Source organism: Anolis sagrei, chromosome 4, assembly GCF_037176765.1.
Source record: "Anolis sagrei isolate rAnoSag1 chromosome 4, rAnoSag1.mat, whole genome shotgun sequence".
NCBI lineage: Eukaryota > Metazoa > Chordata > Lepidosauria > Squamata > Dactyloidae > Anolis > Anolis sagrei.
The window spans coordinates 12218331-12236203 of record NC_090024.1 but is presented as its reverse complement, the minus strand read 5'-3'; the positions used below and the strand labels follow the sequence as shown (position 1 = coordinate 12236203).

At 38.5% G+C, this 17873-nt stretch overlaps 1 protein-coding gene across 2 annotated transcripts in view; it reads right to left on the bottom strand.

The window, feature by feature from the left end:
* COL22A1 (collagen type XXII alpha 1 chain) overlaps nucleotides 1–6046 on the bottom strand; it is a 199967-nt gene extending 193921 nt beyond the window's left edge. For both annotated transcript variants that reach the window (XM_067467272.1, XM_060775911.2), the window contains exon 1: nucleotides 5640–6046. The gene's annotated coding sequence lies outside the window, so the exon portion shown is untranslated. The remainder of the gene's footprint in view (nucleotides 1–5639) is intronic.
* Nucleotides 6047–17873: the final 11827 nt, after the last annotated feature.

The following is a 17873-nucleotide window of genomic DNA, read 5'->3' as shown; positions in this document are numbered from 1 at the left end:
ATCCCAAATCATGTCATTCTAGTAATCCTAGAGCCATTGTTTTTGCAGAGACTACCAGCTAAAAGTGAGACAATTACATAACTGAAAAGTCATTATCATTTTATTTTTTATTGCTTATAGTAACAGATTATAGTTTGGATGCATATCAAAATTTCAGGAGGAAAATTCCACAGGAATTTTAGTAATTTTTTTTTGGCATCTCATCCTATGAAGGAGGAAGACAAAGTTAGTTCTGTATCACTGCATTATGAATCTGGATACACTGAAAGCTCACAGAAAGTGATGTTTTAGGTCCAAGTGATAGTGCTGATTTCATTAACCAGACAGAAAATGTGCTTATTCACATACTTGGGAAGACACTGCAAAAAATAATAAAAACAGCTCTTGGAATTACTCTGCAGGAGGTTGTGCAATTAAACATTAAGGCAGGCCAAAAAGGGAAATTACTAAATCAAGCATTAGAAATGTTATGAAACATGAGATCCAACTGTAACAAGTGTCCACATTGCATTTTATCCTAATTCCGGTAATTTAATTTGTCCATATTTTATAAGATGAAGACAAGGGTGTGTCTTTAGCAAGTCTGATCAGTCATACCAAGAATAATCTGTTTTCCTATGAGTCACACATCCACTGATACATCCTTGGGGACATGCCACATTTTAAACTAAACAGGAGGACTTAATGGCCCTTTAGATGTTATTGGAATTGAATCCCCATCTTTCCCTTCCATTAGTGATGTTGACTTTGTCCGATGAAAGATGGAAGCCAACAAATTCTGGACCAGGGGTTCCCAACATTGTAGCACCTGAAAGACAAGAAGAACTTTGACCTCCCAGTGATTGGAACCTCCAACTCCCATAGTCACGGTGAAGTTACTAGGACTGTAAATCTAAAGTATTTGAATGCCCAATTCAGTAGTTTCCCATCCCCGTAATTTGGATTGGGATTATGTTGCGGTACCTCAACAGTGCAGATGATGGTTTTTTGTCTTTCCATAGCATCATAACCAAACTGATATCCCAGCTAGCTAGCTAACCAACTAATAGATATCTGCAATAAAGATCAAATAAAAATAAGTCTTTTTTTCATGAGTAATGAACAGTTTAGATGTTATCTTTGAATAAGCAATCTAAATACAGTTCTTTAAAAAAAGCTAAGAAGGGCTATTTGTTAGCTCTGTTTATTTGTCTTCTGGAAACCAATTTAGATCAAATGCTACAGAGTTGGTGTGTCAATTTCCAGTGTAGGTTCCCCGATTCCTTGGGTTGACTCCAGTGTCTCCAGTCCCGTGTGTACTGTAAGATACTATTATACTCTTTCTCCTAAGATGACAAAGCCACTGAGGGAATGAAGGTGTCTCCTCACCATAAATCCTAGCAGTGGACAGCATAATAACATCTGCCATCGCATCTTAGAAGAGGATTTTTTATCTGCAGAGTCCCCATGTGCTTGAAATAATACACCGACTAAAATTTCACAGAGGAAAACCAGAATGCAAGTGATCAAGCAATATTAGTATGTTGTTAAGATGGCAAAGGTTGTTATGGAGGTAAAAGAGGTATTAGGGATGGAATTCCCATTTATTTTGTTCTTTGGAGAGGCAATAAGTACATTGTGGTAGCTTTCTTTTCACTGGATGAAAACCTTGAAAACTTTGCAGTTTCACTATTTGCAATTGACCTATTTTGCACAAATTTTGCATGTGATGTGTGGAAGCAAAAAAATATTTTTTTGCACAGGAAACAGCATTTTCTATGTAGAAAATATTTCCAAAATGTATTTTTTTTCTGTGTAGAAAATGCTGTAATTAAGAACTTATTCCTGTAAAATTCACACCTTCATAGATAATGCTGCTTTATGCACACCAAAAACCCATGACATCATTGGGTCTTAAAAAACATGTTTTTCCACCATTGCTCAAAGCCGTATCTTTCCAACTCATAATCAAGACCAGAAGAAAATGTTTGATATATGTTGAAGCATTTGACAACCCTCCCAGGCATTGTACACAGAGCTTTGAGTGACAGCATGCAGAAATACCCCAGCTCACAAGAATGACAGAAAATTGCTAGTATGATTTATTTTGACAGTTCTGGGGGTTTCCATTCTAAATACGTTTTGCCTCTTTAAACATGTGACATATAAGAAGGGAGAGTTTCAGCGTGATTAAAATTGTGATTAAAACAAGAGCCTCAAGGGAAAATATTACAAGACCACTTTTTTTTTTAAAAAAAGGCTTGTCTAAAAAACATTCCACAAGACATACCTCTTGAGTTTTCAAATATACACTGAAGGAAAGGCCACAAAATATTCAGAGATATTGTTGGCTGTCTTGCATTGAAGGCTAGCTCTAACATGTAGCACAGAAATGTCTGCCCCAAAGTGTTAGCACCAGGAGTTGAAATGGAATTTTTAGTGCATATTTTCTAACATGCAGACACAGAGGAATCTGACCTAGAATTAAGTTTATTGCTTCTCCCAACATGGCTGTTGGATGCCTGGTGGAAAGGAGGAAGAAAAAGCATAAAGTAGTTTCGGACTCTACTCTTTACCATGGACATGACACATGGCAATCACAGAAAGGTGCTCCTAAGTGCCCATTTTCCCATTCCCCCCTTACAGGAACTTCACCCCTTGGCTTTAGTGCTTGGCTTCCATGTGCTTTGGAAATGAAGCTCCATGGGAGTCCCAAGGGGATTATCACATGAGATAAGAGCACTTCCAGTGGGATTCCAGGGGGCTTTGTTTTCCATATACATTACCTGCTACCAAATGGCTGAATGCAAGGGAAAGCAGGGGAAAGTTGGACCTCCTTGTAGAAAAAATGTTGGATGGCTGGTCATCCCAGAAGACAGAGAAAGATTAGAAGGAACAGGGAAAGACAGGAGGGAATGGGGTTAAGATGGTTCTGTCTGCTTCCCTCCCCTTTCCTGCTACTCATAGGATGAGGCCCAAGATCTATTTTAGGAAAATAGCTGTGGATGAAATTTGGGGTTTGGAAAGTGAGGGAGGTGTTGTACTACCTGATGGAGCTTAACATCTTGCCTGAAGATCTCTAGTATTAAAATTACAGGAGCACTACACAGGTATTGAACTTTACAGGAAGAAGAGAGAAACCATATGAGTCCGGTCCAGCCCAAAAATTATGAAGCTAAGTATCTATTGAAAAGCCAAAATGAGCAAAGAAGCCAAAAAGACCACTGTAATGATCAATGCAGGGAAATAGAAATTGACAACAACAACAACAAAATCACAAGGGTTCTTCCACAAGATTGAAGAAATCTAAATGTAAACCAAGAGTGGGGATGCTGTATGCTGAACATGGGAACAAATTACATGACTAAGTTGAAATAAAAGTGGAAACAGTACATGGAAGAGCTATATAAAAGATAAATTCACTTGTGGATAAATCATATGAAAACAGAACTCAATTTTAGTAAGTAAAATAGATCCTGAATTCAGAGAACTTGGGAGAAATAAGTCACTAAGAACATATAGCAAATCACTAGATCTATTTCAGTCTACTGATATAGCTTTTAGTCAGCTATCTCTATCAATAAATATGGAAAAACAAAAGAATGTTCCAGCCCAAAAAGAAGAGTAGAGGTTGCAGCAATCACAGGACCATTGCATTAATTACTCACGTAAGAAAGCTTGTGCTGAAAATTGTACAACAAAGATACAGCTTTTGCTAGATGTCCAAACTAGGTTCAGGAAAGGAAGAGGTACCAGGGATCATATTACATATATTGGTTTAAGAATTTCAAAAGAAAAATAGGCTTTACTTTAGAGACTATAGCAAAGCTTTTGATTGTATAAATTATACAAAGTTATAGATCACAATGAAAGAAATTGATGTACCACAACATTTGATTATCCTGATATGTAGCCTGTACTCAGAACAAAAGGCTTCTGTTGTGACAGAATATTGAAAAACTGATTGGTTCCCAATTTGGAAGCCGATCAGGGCAAGTGCTTCTTATTACTGTTTAATCTGTATGCTGAAATTTTCATGTGTGAAGCAGGAAAATTAACTCATTTGAGATGTGGTACAGGAGAAGGGCTCTGTGGATACTGTGAACTAATAAAAAGATTAATAAATTGTTCTTAAACAAATGAGGCTTGAATTTTCTCTAGAAGTCAAAATCACTAAATTTAGGCTGTCATACTTTGGCCATGTGACTCATTAGAAAAACAGTGATGTTTGTTAGGATAGAAGGCAGCACACAAAGAGAAAATCTGCATTCCAGATTGATAAAATCAATCCAGGAAGGCACTTTTAAACTGAGTCTGCAAGATTGTTGAGGATAGAGTGACTTGAACGTCTGTCATTCATAGGGCCACCATAAATCGAACTGACTTAAAGACACCAACATAATATCTAAGAAGCTAGAGAAGAACTATGAAATTTGCAGAAGTCTCAATGAAATATATAGTAGAGAGGCAAAAGGGGGGATTTGGCTGAGAGCCCTTCCACACTGTCCCTATATCTCAGAAACTGATCCCAAATTATCTCTTTAAAATTGGATATGAGTCTCCACCGCCAGATAATCTGGGATAAGAAAATAATCTGGGATCAGATCCTGGGATATAGAGGCAGTATGGAAGGGGCCTGAATGAAAAACAATAAATGTAGCATCAATCCAAAGAAGACCATGCTGCAAAATGTTGCTGCAAGCTCCACTAACTTTTTGAAACTGCAGTACATAGGCCTGAGGAATTCCCTTGTGAAAGAAGTTCCACATTTCAGGTGCCACAATTGAAAAAGCCCTCTTTGCAGTGGAAAAGACTCTTCCAACTTGTAGTAGCAGCAAGAAGAGTTGGAGCTTCCCATTTTAGCATCCTATTCTTATATCGGCTTTGAAACCAAAGAAGGTCACATATAATTAGATGGTAGCTATGGATGTCCATAGTTACTCCATGGTTTAAGTATAACCTGATTTAGAAAATAATAATAATGGAAACTTAGGAATAGAAATATGTGTTTGTTCAACTCTTTTTTGTTAGAAAAAAATCTGTGTTTTACTTAATTCACAGTTTAGCTTCACTAAATGAATTGCATTACCAAAGCCAGCATCCACATATAGAAGTTCATATGATTTAATTTTATTCTGCATTAGCTAATTAGGCTCTTGCATAGTTATCCCTTAGTTGTAAGGGTTGGCAGAAGAAATAAGGGGAAAGCTTCCTGTATCTTTAATGGCTGTGCAGCACATTTCAGATGTCATAAAAGCAACACCTGCGGAATCTCCCTCTGCAGCTCAACCTTAAAAGGACAGGAGTATCACCTCTGGGTAACCCTACGTGCTATTTACTCCCAAGTAAATGGATCACATAGCAGTTAGCTAAGTAACTGTGTCCTGGGTTGTCAGTGTTCTATTTTAACACACGCAAAACACAACACAAAGAGATAGTAGAACGACTACTAGATGCATCCCCTGGGATTCCATCATTCAAATATAAATCTATAGCACAAGTTGAACAAAGAACATTCTGCTCATTGGTCTGAAGCAAGTCACTTAGCTTCATCAGGTTAACATCAATTATGTTGCTTTCTCATCTATCCATTTAGAAACATGATCAGCTTTGGGCTGTATTGTATCACCTCATCCCTGCAATTCCACCAGTTCTCTTACCTGTTTAAGGAATCCAGCTCAGAGCAGTGAGCTATTGCTGAAGAAGCGAGTCCCAACAAGGCACTTTCAGCCAGAACAGAAACTGGCTCTCCAAAGTTAAAATCAAACCGAAAACAAGCCAAACCCAGCAGGATGCTTTGTAGAACTTTAACATGAAAAAGGAGGAGGGAGGAAACCTCTCTCCATCCCACTTCTAAGTGCCCGAAAGGGACAATCTTTGAAAAGACTGGTGTTGTTGAGAGAAATACAGCAAGGGAGAGGGGAAAAAAGTGTGGAGAGAGAATCAAACTCCTTAAAATCCAAAGATTCCACAGCCGTTACCGGAGCAAAGAAGTGATGTGCCCCTGTGGCTTAGGCTAACTTTGGAAGGATGGAAAGCACAAGGGCAGGAGGAACATTTTGGGAGGGGTCTGGCCTCTGGAGGGGGAATGAGGGTGTGTGCAAATCAAGGATCTTCAATTAGAAGAGGGAGGGAAGACAGGGAAAGGTAGGATTCAGTGCTGAACATACTTCCTGGGAATGCAGCATATTTCTCAATGAATATTGCACGTTCCTTATTCAATGGATGAGGTGTATGTCTGATTAAGTAAGTGTGTATCTATAGGAAGGAAGAACTTTACTCCCAAATAGGAATTCTGCCTTCTTTGGTCCTCAAACTATCTAGCATTCCAGATTGTGAGATACTGAAAAACATCCAAACCTAGTACTCTTACATTTACTATGTTGACATTTATTCATTCATTTATTTATTTAGAACTTTTATATCCCATTCTTCTCTACCTCCGTGGAGGGATTCAGAACAGCTAACAACAGAAAAATTTCAATGCTACACAATAAATAACATTTTAAAAACAGCATCCATAATAAATAAGTTATAAAATACATATAAAAGACAGTACCCCGAGTTAAAAACATCATCCAACTCAATCCAAGCATTGTGGTCAAATAACTCTTAGTCTTTACTGGTTCAATCAATCTGTGAATGCCTGATTACAAAGCCAGGATTTCAGTTTCTTCCTGAAGAAGGTCAGGAGGGAGGGGTCAGACCTAACCTAATTGGGGAGAGAGTTCCATAGCCAGGGAGCCACCACTGAGAAGGCCCTGTCTCTCGTCCCCACTTAGTGTGACTGCGAAGGTGGTGGGACCGAGAGCAGGGCCTCTCCGGAAGTTTTTAAAGTCCTTGATGGTTTATAGGGAAAGATACATTCGGACAGGTAATCTTGACTACTTTACCTGCCCCTTTTTCTCAGTACCTAAATGGTTTTTTTAAATAGTCAGATGAAATTTTACTTTTCTTCAGTGCTAGCATTGGAAGAATGAATGAAAAATCCTTTTGGGAGCCAGAATTCCTTGGGGAAATCAAGGCTCTTAAGGGGTGGGGGTGTTACGGCAAGGCGAACATTAATTAATTAATTGTGTAATTCATTGAATATTTCAAATACATGCATAAATAAAAATTCCCTGTTCCAGAAGAACCTGTGTGACTGCCAAACTGGCTTAAACTACTGAAAGAGACATTTCATATACCAATATTACTTTGCTTTGTTGTCTATTCATTCAGTTGCTTCCTACTCTTTATGACCTCCTGGACCAGCCCATGCCAGAGCTCCCTGTTGGCCATCACCCCTCCCAGCTCCTTCAGAGTCAAACCAGTCACTTCAAGGATACCATCCATCCATCTTGCCCTTGATCGGCCCCTCTTCCTTTTTCCCCAGCATCATTGTCTTCTCTAAGCTTTCCTCTCTTCTCATGATGCGGCCAAAGTACTTCATCTTTGCCTCTAATATCCTTCCCTCCAATGAGCAGTCGGGCTTTATTTCCTGAAATATGGACTGGTTGGATCTTCTCATAGTCCAAGGCATTCTCAGAATTTTCCTCCAACACCACAATTCAAAAGCATCTCTCTTCCTTCGCTCAGCCTTCCTTATGGTCCAGCTCTCACATCCATAGGTTACTATGGGGAATACCATTGCTATAACTATGTGGATCTTCGTTGCCAGTGTGATCTCTCTACTCTTCACTATGTTATCGAGATTGGATACTGCTCTCCTCCCAAGAAGTAAGTGTCTCCTGATTTCCTGGCTGCAGTCTGCATCTGCAGTAATCTTTGCACCTAGAAATACAAAGTCTGTCACTGCCTCCACATTTTCTCCCTCTATTTGCCAGTTATCAATCAGTCTTGTTGCCATAATCTTGGTTTTTTGATGTTTAACTGCAACCCAGCTTTTGCGCTTTCTTCTTTCACCTTGATTAGAAGGCTCCTCGGTTCCTCCTTGCTTTCGGCCATCAAAGTGGTATCATTTTGCTACTGTTGACTAATTTCAGATCCGCTGAAATCATGGCTTTGGGGACTTGGTGTGTCTAGCTTCCTAGATTACCAAATCAGGCAGAGACGGACAGAAGGCAAATGCAGAGGTTTGTTCTCATTGGCCAAAGAGGATGTCAGCGGAGCAAGCTCTCCAAAGTACTGGCATAACACAATTGAAAATACACAGCATTTTTATTTCATCTGGCAGCTATTCAAGAAACCTGTGCCAGCTCCTGATTGGCTGAAAAACAATCCAACTAGGATCCGTTTCCTGAGTGGCTCAGGACTCCATAATCTCCTCACAATGTACTGGCAAAAGTGAAGGGAAGTATTCAATGAATTTGTGTCAGAGTTTCTGGATCCATTTCCTGCTTCCAATAATAATAATGCAGCGATCTATGGGAACATCTACCAATAGCATTCTTCTTCTTTTTTAAAGCCGATTAGTGTAATACTCAGAGGATGGTGTAGATTTTATTTCTTTGGAGGGCTTTAGACAGAGGTTGGATGGAAATCTTTTGGGAGTGCTTTAGTTGTGTATTCCTAGATCACAGCAGATAGGTATTCTTGTACTGAAGAATAAATGGCCTTAGTAGCCCCTTCCAACCATAAGATTTAATGAAAAACCTGAATCCCTGAGCATCTTCACTGTACCATATAGAACTGTTGGTTACCATTCATTTACCAGTAAATGAATGAACCCCCCCCCCCCCCCCAGCCATTTAGAAAAAACCTACTTGAAACTTGGGAGACTGAATTTATTTGGTTTTTTATAGGGGAAAGGAATAATGAAAAGGGGAACAGGTGAATGAAGGAAGACAAAGACTGCATACAAAAAAATTGGGTTTTACTATTAAGGGAAACTATAAAGAGTAGGGGAGATGAGAGAGAGAGTATTACAGCTCTTGGGCCAATTTTAGCCCACTTGACCGAGTATTTTGTTCTCTTTATAGCTGCTTCTGAAATAACTCACGGTGGGGTGGAAAGAGGGGATGGAGAGAAAGATGACACGGGAGGAGACAGTAAACCTCTTTTTCTGTCCAGATTTGGAAATACGAACTCAGATACTCAGAGATGTAGCTTATGCTAGAAGAAGGAACCATGGGCAGAGTATCCCCTGGAAAATTTGGACACAAAGAAAAGGGGAATGCATTTTATTTTGAGACCAGAAGATTTTTTTACTAAATTACTTTCTAGCTTATGGTCTAAATTAAAGGGTCCTTGGCAAGGATATTTTGGGAGGTAGCTCAGCTGTGGCTTGGTGGCTGGAGCCACTCCGTCTTTACATAAGAACCTCAGGTTCATATTTTTGTACAGAACCATTGAGCAGGACAGATCCTAGACATCTATTATGAGCAAGGAAAAATCTCAGCTGGTGCTGAATGTTTGTCAACAAGATTTCTACAAGTGGAATGGGAATTCAACATATTTTATGGCACTGGTTAATGCCCAGGTCTGCCAGAAGAAAGGTCTTTTGACAATGTCTGTGCCTGGTGTTGAGTTTATCTTGCTCAGCTGAAATAGCTAAATATACTTTCCCCAAGTATCTTGACACACACATCACTGCATCTTGTAAATATTTACTAAGTGACAACATGAAGGAGTCGTGCAAGGTCCTCTCATGAATTAATAAACATATGACGGGATCAGAAGATTGTGTGTTATCTTTTGGCTTGTGTTTGCTGTCAGTGTGAAGGAGGACTGTAATTATTTGCTAATTTTCTTATCCAAAGATGTAATGAGTAATGTGGAAATTTGCCACATGAAGCCACTATGGTATTCCCATGACTCAGGATAGCAGTAATTAGTATAGCCATCTTCTTCACTGTTGGTGTTATGCAACTGTGATATGTCAGCAGTACAAGGTCCCGTGATCACGCTTCCAGGTGGGCAGTGTAACTCCCTGTTTCTGCTGTGCCACTCCACCCCTTTATAATTTTTAAATTTGCAATTCCACAAAGTATAGGTTAAAGGTAAAGGTTGTCCCCTGACATTAAGTCCAGTCATGTCTGACTCTGGGGTGTGATGCTCATCTCCATTTCTAAGCCGAAGAGCCAGCGTTGTCCATAGACACCTCCAAGGTCATGTGGCTGGCATGACTGCATGGCACGCCATTACCTTCCCGCTGGAGCGGTACCTATTGATCTACTCACATTTTGCATGTTTTCGAACTGCTAGGTTGGCAGAAGCTAGGGCTGACAGCGGAAGCTCACGCCGCTCCCCGGAATCGAACCTGTGACCTTTCAATCAACAAGCTCAGCAGCTCAGTGCTTTAACCCACTGTGCCACCAGGGGCTCCTCCACAAAGTATAGGTAATAATAATATAATCATAGAGTTGGAAGATACCACAAAGGCCAGCTTCATCACAGGGAGTTGGTGGACCAGCAACATATATTGTACAGCATTTTGTGATAGGGACTGTCACTAAATATGACAGCCCTGCTTTAATGCCAGTTTTCCATCTATGTGTCATAAGTATGTTCCTTCCTTGACAAGGAAGTCTTTGAAAACAAGGAAAGTTTGAGGCAAATATTAACATTTCAAGACTTTCTCTCTTGACTGACACCAGGTGTGGCCTCACAGCAATGAATGAAATAATAAAGGAACTCTATAAAGATAACCAAACACAAATATTGATTAACGGGACCAAAACAAGAATTATTAAGATTAATAGTGGAACAAAGCAAGGATGCCCTCTTTCCCCCATCCTATTTGCGCTGGCAATAGAACCCCTAGCTAATCTAATTAGAAACAACGTTAATATTGAAGGTATAAAAATAGGGACAGAAGTAATGAAAATCAACCTTTTTGCAGACGACGCCATGGTGTTATTAGGGTCACCAGAGGACTCTATAAAGGTAGTTACAAATACGATAAACAAATTCGAGAAATTATCAGGATTGGCCATTAATATACAAAAATCGGAAATATTACACAAAAATTTGACTCCTAAAGAGTTAAAAGAAATCCAGAGTATTACAGGGATAAAGCTAGGAGAGAAGAAGATAAAATATTTGGGTGTATATATTCCCAAAAACCTTAACAATATAATCCAATCTAATTATAATAGCTTATGGAAAAAAATAAACAAACAGATGGGTAGTTGGAAAAAACAAAATTGGGATATATCAAGCAAAATTAAAATGGTTAAAATGGTGATTCTCCCCAAATTTTTATTCCTGTTCCAAGCACTCCCATGTAGTATCCCCATCAAAATTATTCAAAAATGGGATTCTTCGATTAAAAATTGGATAGAAGGAACAAATAAAAATCGTATTCCCAAATCAGTATTTTATTCCTTAGAAGAGAATGGAGGATGGGGTGCCCCTAATTTACAGAATTATTTCGATGCCTGCCAATTAATAAGACTGATAGAACTAGATTTTGATGATTCAAGAAGATGGGCTAGAATTGAAAAAGCAATAAATGGATGGAACTACTGTTTATGTTTAAAAGGACAGGTTGATAAAAAAATCTTAACAGAAACTAAAGGGGGACCATTGATCTCAACTTTGGAATGTTGGAAAAAATGGCAAAACAAACTACAAATTAATAGGGTAGATATACTCCCAATAGGGTTCCTAGACAATAGAAAAGAACAGACATTTGGTAAGGTTATAACAAAGCTGAAACAGAATGGAATGAATCTGATAAAAGACCTCTTGAACTCAGATGGGACAATTAAGGATTGGGAGACAATAAAGGGTAAATGCGGTCAAGGTAATTGGCTTCTTTGGAATGGATTAAAACAAAGGATCATTAAAGAGAAGAAAAAAGAAGGCCCTGAAACAGCCCTAGACCAAATCCTAAAATGGAAAATAGAAAAGGAGAAAGGGCTGATGGGGTTTATTTATAAGAAATTAATTGGAATACAATATAACTTGAAACAAGCCTTGATAGAAATATGGAAAGAAGATTTAAATAATAAAGTTTTAGAAATAGAAAATTGGATTGACTCAATTAAAAGTCTTAAGCATATAAAGATCAGAGAAACACAAAGGAAATTATTGACTAGATGGTACAGAACCCCAATCAAAATAGCCCAGATGACTAAAAACACCACAAATCTTTGTTGGCATGGATGTGGGAAAATTGGCTCATATTCCCACATGTGGTGGGAATGTGATAGAGTGCAAGAGTTCTATAGAAAGGTAATGAATGAAATGGAAGAAATAATAGGTTATAAACTGGCTTTGAATAAAATAGAACTTTTTACAAAGAAACTAGACAAAAAAGATAATTGCAAAGACTGGGAGGAAATTATAAAATACATGATATTAGCTGCCCAAGCAACTGTAGCGTTGGGGTGGAAAGATTATAAAAAATGGGAGGTTAAAAAATGGTACGAGTATTTAGCAGAATATATGCTCCACGAGTACATCTACGAAAAAAGAAGTAAATACTCAACAAGCCGACTTAAGAAAACTTGGATGCAGAAATGGGAAAGACTGATAGAAAAAGTGGAAGGAAATGAAAGATACAAGGTGCTAAAACATTCTCTCTATACAATTGTTCACTTAAATTAAGTTCTGAATAAAGGTATTTACTGTTCCCTGAAGGGTGGGGGAGGGGGGAGGAGGGGTGTAAAATCGAAAGACACAAGGTGAAGGGGAGACAGATAAGAGCACTAGGTAATTATAATGTGATATGTGTTATATGGTATGTGATATGTTTCCAGAATGTAATTTAGTAACTGAATTTCTAACAATGAGCGGATGTGATGGTATTATATTTGTGTCGGAAAATTCTAAGAAATAAATTTAATTTAAAAGAAAAAAAAAGATATGTTTTGAGTGAACATGCCTACAAGGGACTGTATTTCTTTGGCCAATAGCATCATAGACAAATTGGCATCACTAACCCACATTCATATGGAACTCTCTAAGAGGAGTTTTATGAACACACAGCCATCATGATGTAAATGCTGTGGAAGTGATTCCCCAATAAGTGACACCACTTTAACTCCCATGGCTCATTACTGTGGAATCGGGGGAGTTGTAGTTTTACAAAAATCTTTAGCCATAGCAAACTACCATGATTGAATAATATCATTGAGCCATGTCAATTAAAGAGGTGTTAAACTGCATTGCCCTTAGAATCATAGAATCAAACAGTAGGAAGAGACCTCATGGGCCATCCAGTCCAACTCCCTGCCAAGATGCAGGAATATTGCATTCAAATCACCCCTGACAGATGGCCATCCAGCCCCTGTTTAAAAGCTTCCAAAACTCCGGGGCAGAGAGTTCCACTGCTGAATGGCTCTCACAGTCAGGAAGTTCTTCCTCATGTTCAGATGGAAGCTCCTTTCTTGTAGTTTGAAGCCATTATTCTGCATCCTAGTCTCCAAGGAAGCAGAAAACAAGCTTGCTCTCTCCTCCCTGTGGCTTCCTCTCACATATTTATACATGGCTATCATATCTCCTCTCAGCCTTCTCTTCTTTAGGCTAAACATGCCCAGCTCCTTAAGCCGCTCCTCATAGGGCTTGTTCTCCAGACCCTTGATCATTTTAGTCGCCCTCCTCTGGACACATTCTAGCTCGTCAATATCTCTCTTGAATTGTGGTGCCCAGAACTGGACACAATATTCCAGGTGTGGTCTAACCAAAGCGGAATTAAGGGGTAGCATTACTTCCCTGGATCTAGACACTAGGCTCCTATTGATGCAGGCCAAAATCCCATTGGCTTTTTTTGCCGCCACATCACATTGTTGGCTCATGTTTAACTTGTTGTCCACCTTGTGGTGTCTTCCAACTCTATTAAAGTATGAGAGCTTAGCCAATGGTTTGTTGATCGAAATAAAGTCTACTGACTGACTGACTGATTAAAGTATGAGAGTAGGTGCACCTTGAGTGAACTTAGGCAAGTGTTCTCTCACACTTGGAGAAAGCCAGTGGGAAACCCTCTCTGATCAAATCTTCCTGTGTAGGAAAATGGTATGTCAGGTTTGGCTTAGGGTTAGCATAAATCCAGAAATTATCATCATCATCACCACTGTCGTTATTTTTTTCACTTCTCTTTGTGGATTAAGGCAGATAATGGCAATACATATACAACCATATGCATTTAACACATATATCAACAACAATGATGATGAATTTCTGATATATTTATTTATTTATTTATTTACTTTGCTTGTATACCGCAGTTTCTCAGCCCGTAGGCGACTCAACGCGGTTCACAACAAGAGCAAAAAGTCAATACAACAACATACAGAATTAAAAATACCATTAACAACATAATATACAGAATAATGACACATCAATAACAACACATTAACGTCTCGTAACTAGAATCGTGATCCAATTCGTCATCCATAATTCCGTTTCCTATATTCATCGTGTACATGGCACTGTTTATCCGAACACCCGTTCAAACAGCCAGGTTTTTAGTTTTTGTGCAGTTTTAATGCAATCATGGGGGAGAGTTTGAATACTCGGAATGGGAAGTTTGCTTGAGTTATCACTATTGTAGAATGAAAACACAGCTGGAGTTGTAAGTATTGGGGGAACAAAATGAAGGCATTGAGCTTCTGTAATAATTTGTTTCAGCCTTCAGATTTATAACATTGGATAAATGAGACATGGTGAGAACACTTCAATGTACTGTATTTGCATTCCCTTGGCAATTTTGCCTGCCTCTTTTCTTTGAATGCCTAAGCTGTTGTTCTAAATGCTCAACTGAAGCTTTAAATTACTGAAACAACAGAATTTGAGAAATAAATGAAAGTTTAATGGGGAAAGCTGTATTTTTATTTGGAGGGAATGCCCTAATTTTGCCCTATTGCCCTGCTTCCACCTTTTACTATATAATGATGGATATTGTTAAAAAGAAATCTTAAGCTACTACCACCACTGCTGAACCAACAACTGGTAGGACTGTAACAAATATACCTCTATAGCTTGTATTTATTTGGTCAAACCTAGTTAAAATATTTTGCCTGAATCTTTATATCCTTCACACATAGCAAATGCATAGCAAACAGTTAAAACACGTAGTGTAGAAATGAAACAAAGCATGTTTTAGAGGGGAACGATCTCAATATATGTAATAATCTGGGTAAACCAATCTGTGGAAATAAGTCTTTGAAATACCTATTCATTCATTTCTCTAGTATAAAAAAATCCCCTGAGATTTGGTCTCCAGAGAACAATTTCCTGAAAAAAAAAAACCTATGGTATTCTGAAATCAGTCATGAAGGAATGGTTAAGGCCAAATTAGTAATGCATATTCATGAGGTTATGGATCATTTCACCCTAAGGACATTATCTTTCCACAATTGGGTGCTGAGTGATGGAGATTCATTAAAAGGTGTTATAGTGACTAAAGGGTCAATTTTTCAAGGTTCTCTTAATATTTGTTAAATACTTTTGAACTGAGTGGATTATGCATTGTATAGTGCCATTCGTCTTCCAACATTCATATGTTATGGTGGTCTGTCATAACTCACAATGTCATATTCCTTGTTTAGTTTCATCCAACCAAATGGAGAAATAATTTTATGTCTCCCTTAAATACTCTTTATGAAATATAAAAATACTTAATTATTATGCATCAACTTTGTAACTTTAATTTTAATATTTCTTTCCTTGCTTCTTCACCATGATTTTGGATAGCAAAAGACCATTCTATAACGAAAACAGTATGTGAGGGAGAAGCAATGGAGGGAGGGAAGGAAGGACAAAATTGAATCTAAGGTGTGCTGATACACCTTCCTCCAGTTCATCATTATTTTCTTATTTATAGGCCTCTGGATTTGTTTAACTTCTCTCCTATTTTTGTATTTCTATAAATAATAAAGAAGAGAGATGCTAAACCAATTCAGAGACAGGAAGGGAAGATCATGGAGAAGCAGCAAAACGCAACTCATTTTGTTTGTGGGAGAGAGGAAGAGAATTGAGAGTGTGCTCTCAAATGGGGTACACACACATTTGCATTCCTATTAGTTTAAAGCTACTGGATGTATTCATTTATTTATTGTCTCACCTACACTGGATGACTAATCCAGAGTGGAAAACCATTGTGCCAAAAAGTCATTCAGAAAGGGTAAAACAGAAATCCAAAAGTGCAAGTTAAAAATAAAAAGAGACTGTGTGTGAGAGAGATTCCCATTGCCTTCTTTACATTTTTTAAAAACTAGGGCAAAACATCAAAATAATAAAAACATTTAAAGTTACTGGAAACTGAGGACAGACACTGGACCATAGTTGGGGTGCAAAAGGGGGGTGGAGGGTTAAGAGTGATGTCAACATGTAAATACCACCATCTAGTGGACACTCCATGGGATTACAACGAATAGAAACCTGTTGTTTTGTCAATTATTATTATTCACCTTTTTCCCATTTCAAGGCAGCTTCCAATCAAACATAGTCTAAAACTCTCTAGTCTGAAAAGTGAAAAAACTGTCAAAATTATAACATTTCAGACAGAAACCATTAAAGGACACCATATAAATTTCAGCACATTATACATAGCCCAATGCTTCCAAAAATGAATTATTGAAGGCTTGCTGGATTAAAAAAGGTCTTCAATTGGAAGTGGAACTATAGTAAGGAAGGGTCCAGTCTATCATCCCTTAGAAAAGAGTTTCAGAACCTGGGAACAATCATGGGAGATCATAAAATCATAGATTTGGAAGAAATCACAAAGGTTATCCATCAAACCCAACTCCCCTCCATGAAGGAACACACACGCAATTACTCGTGGCCAAGTATAATTGTCTTCCAAGGGTAGAGTGTTGGTGGTAGGTCCAAAAGTGTCTCTGTATAGTGAGGACATTGATTTCCAGATGATTGGCAGTCCTAACAAGGGTTTGCTTGGTGCATCTTCCCCTTGCCAAGTGTATTCCTTTTGCCCTCTATTTCATGCCTCTTCAAAATCCATAGCACCCTTGGTAACAGTTGACATCCAGTTTGTATGCTCGAGGGTCATGGCTTCCCAGTTCTCAGTGTCTATGCCACAGTTTTTAAGGTTACCTTTAAGCCCATCTTTAAATCTCTTTTCCTGTCCTCCAACGTTCCATTTTCTATTCTTGAATTAAGAATATACTTGTAGTAACTGCTTTGGGAGATGGTGAATGGACATTCAGATAACATGGCCAATCCAGTGAAGTTGATGGCAGAGGATCATCACTTCAGTGCTGGTGGTCTTGGGTTCTTCCAGAATGCTAATGTTTGTCTGCCTATCTTTCCAAGAGGTTTGCAGGTTTTTGGAAGGCAATGCTGATGAAATCTTTCCAGAAATTGAGAGTGATGCTTCAGTGCTGGTGGTTTTTGCTTCTTCCACCACACTGGCAGTTGTCTGCTTGTCCTCCCAAGAGATTTGCAGAAATTTCTGGAGGCAACGCTAATGGAATAATTCCAGGAGTTGCATGTGACGTCTGTAGTTAGTCCATGTCTCACAGGCTTCTATCAGGATTGGGAGGACAATAGCTTTATAGCTTTATAAACAAGTGCCTTGGTGTCCCTACAGATGTCCCGGTCCTCAAACACTTTCTGCTTCATTTGGGAAAAAAGCTGCACTTGCGGAGTTCAGGCAGTGTTGTATTTCAGTATCAATGTTGACTTTTGTGGAGAGATGGCTGCCAAGGCTTCAGAAATGATCAACATTTTCTAATGTTACACCTGTTCTGTCGTGCACTGGGTCTGAACAAATTGTCTTTATTCTATAGGACGTATACTCTAAACCCAGTGGGAAGCTGGAGTGCCTCAAAGAGAGATTCTTAGGGATTTCCTGAAGTGATGGTATTTAGTCTTTAATGGTACAACAAAGTCTTTATTAAGAAACAAATAACAAATCTCCAAACAACACTTCAAGGCTTTCTTATTCTAGTCTTTAAGAGACTGGCACTGACTTGGATTAACTGTATTTTCTCAGCATGAGGAAGAACCCTTTATAATCTCTCCCAGGCTGTCTATCATCTGGACCT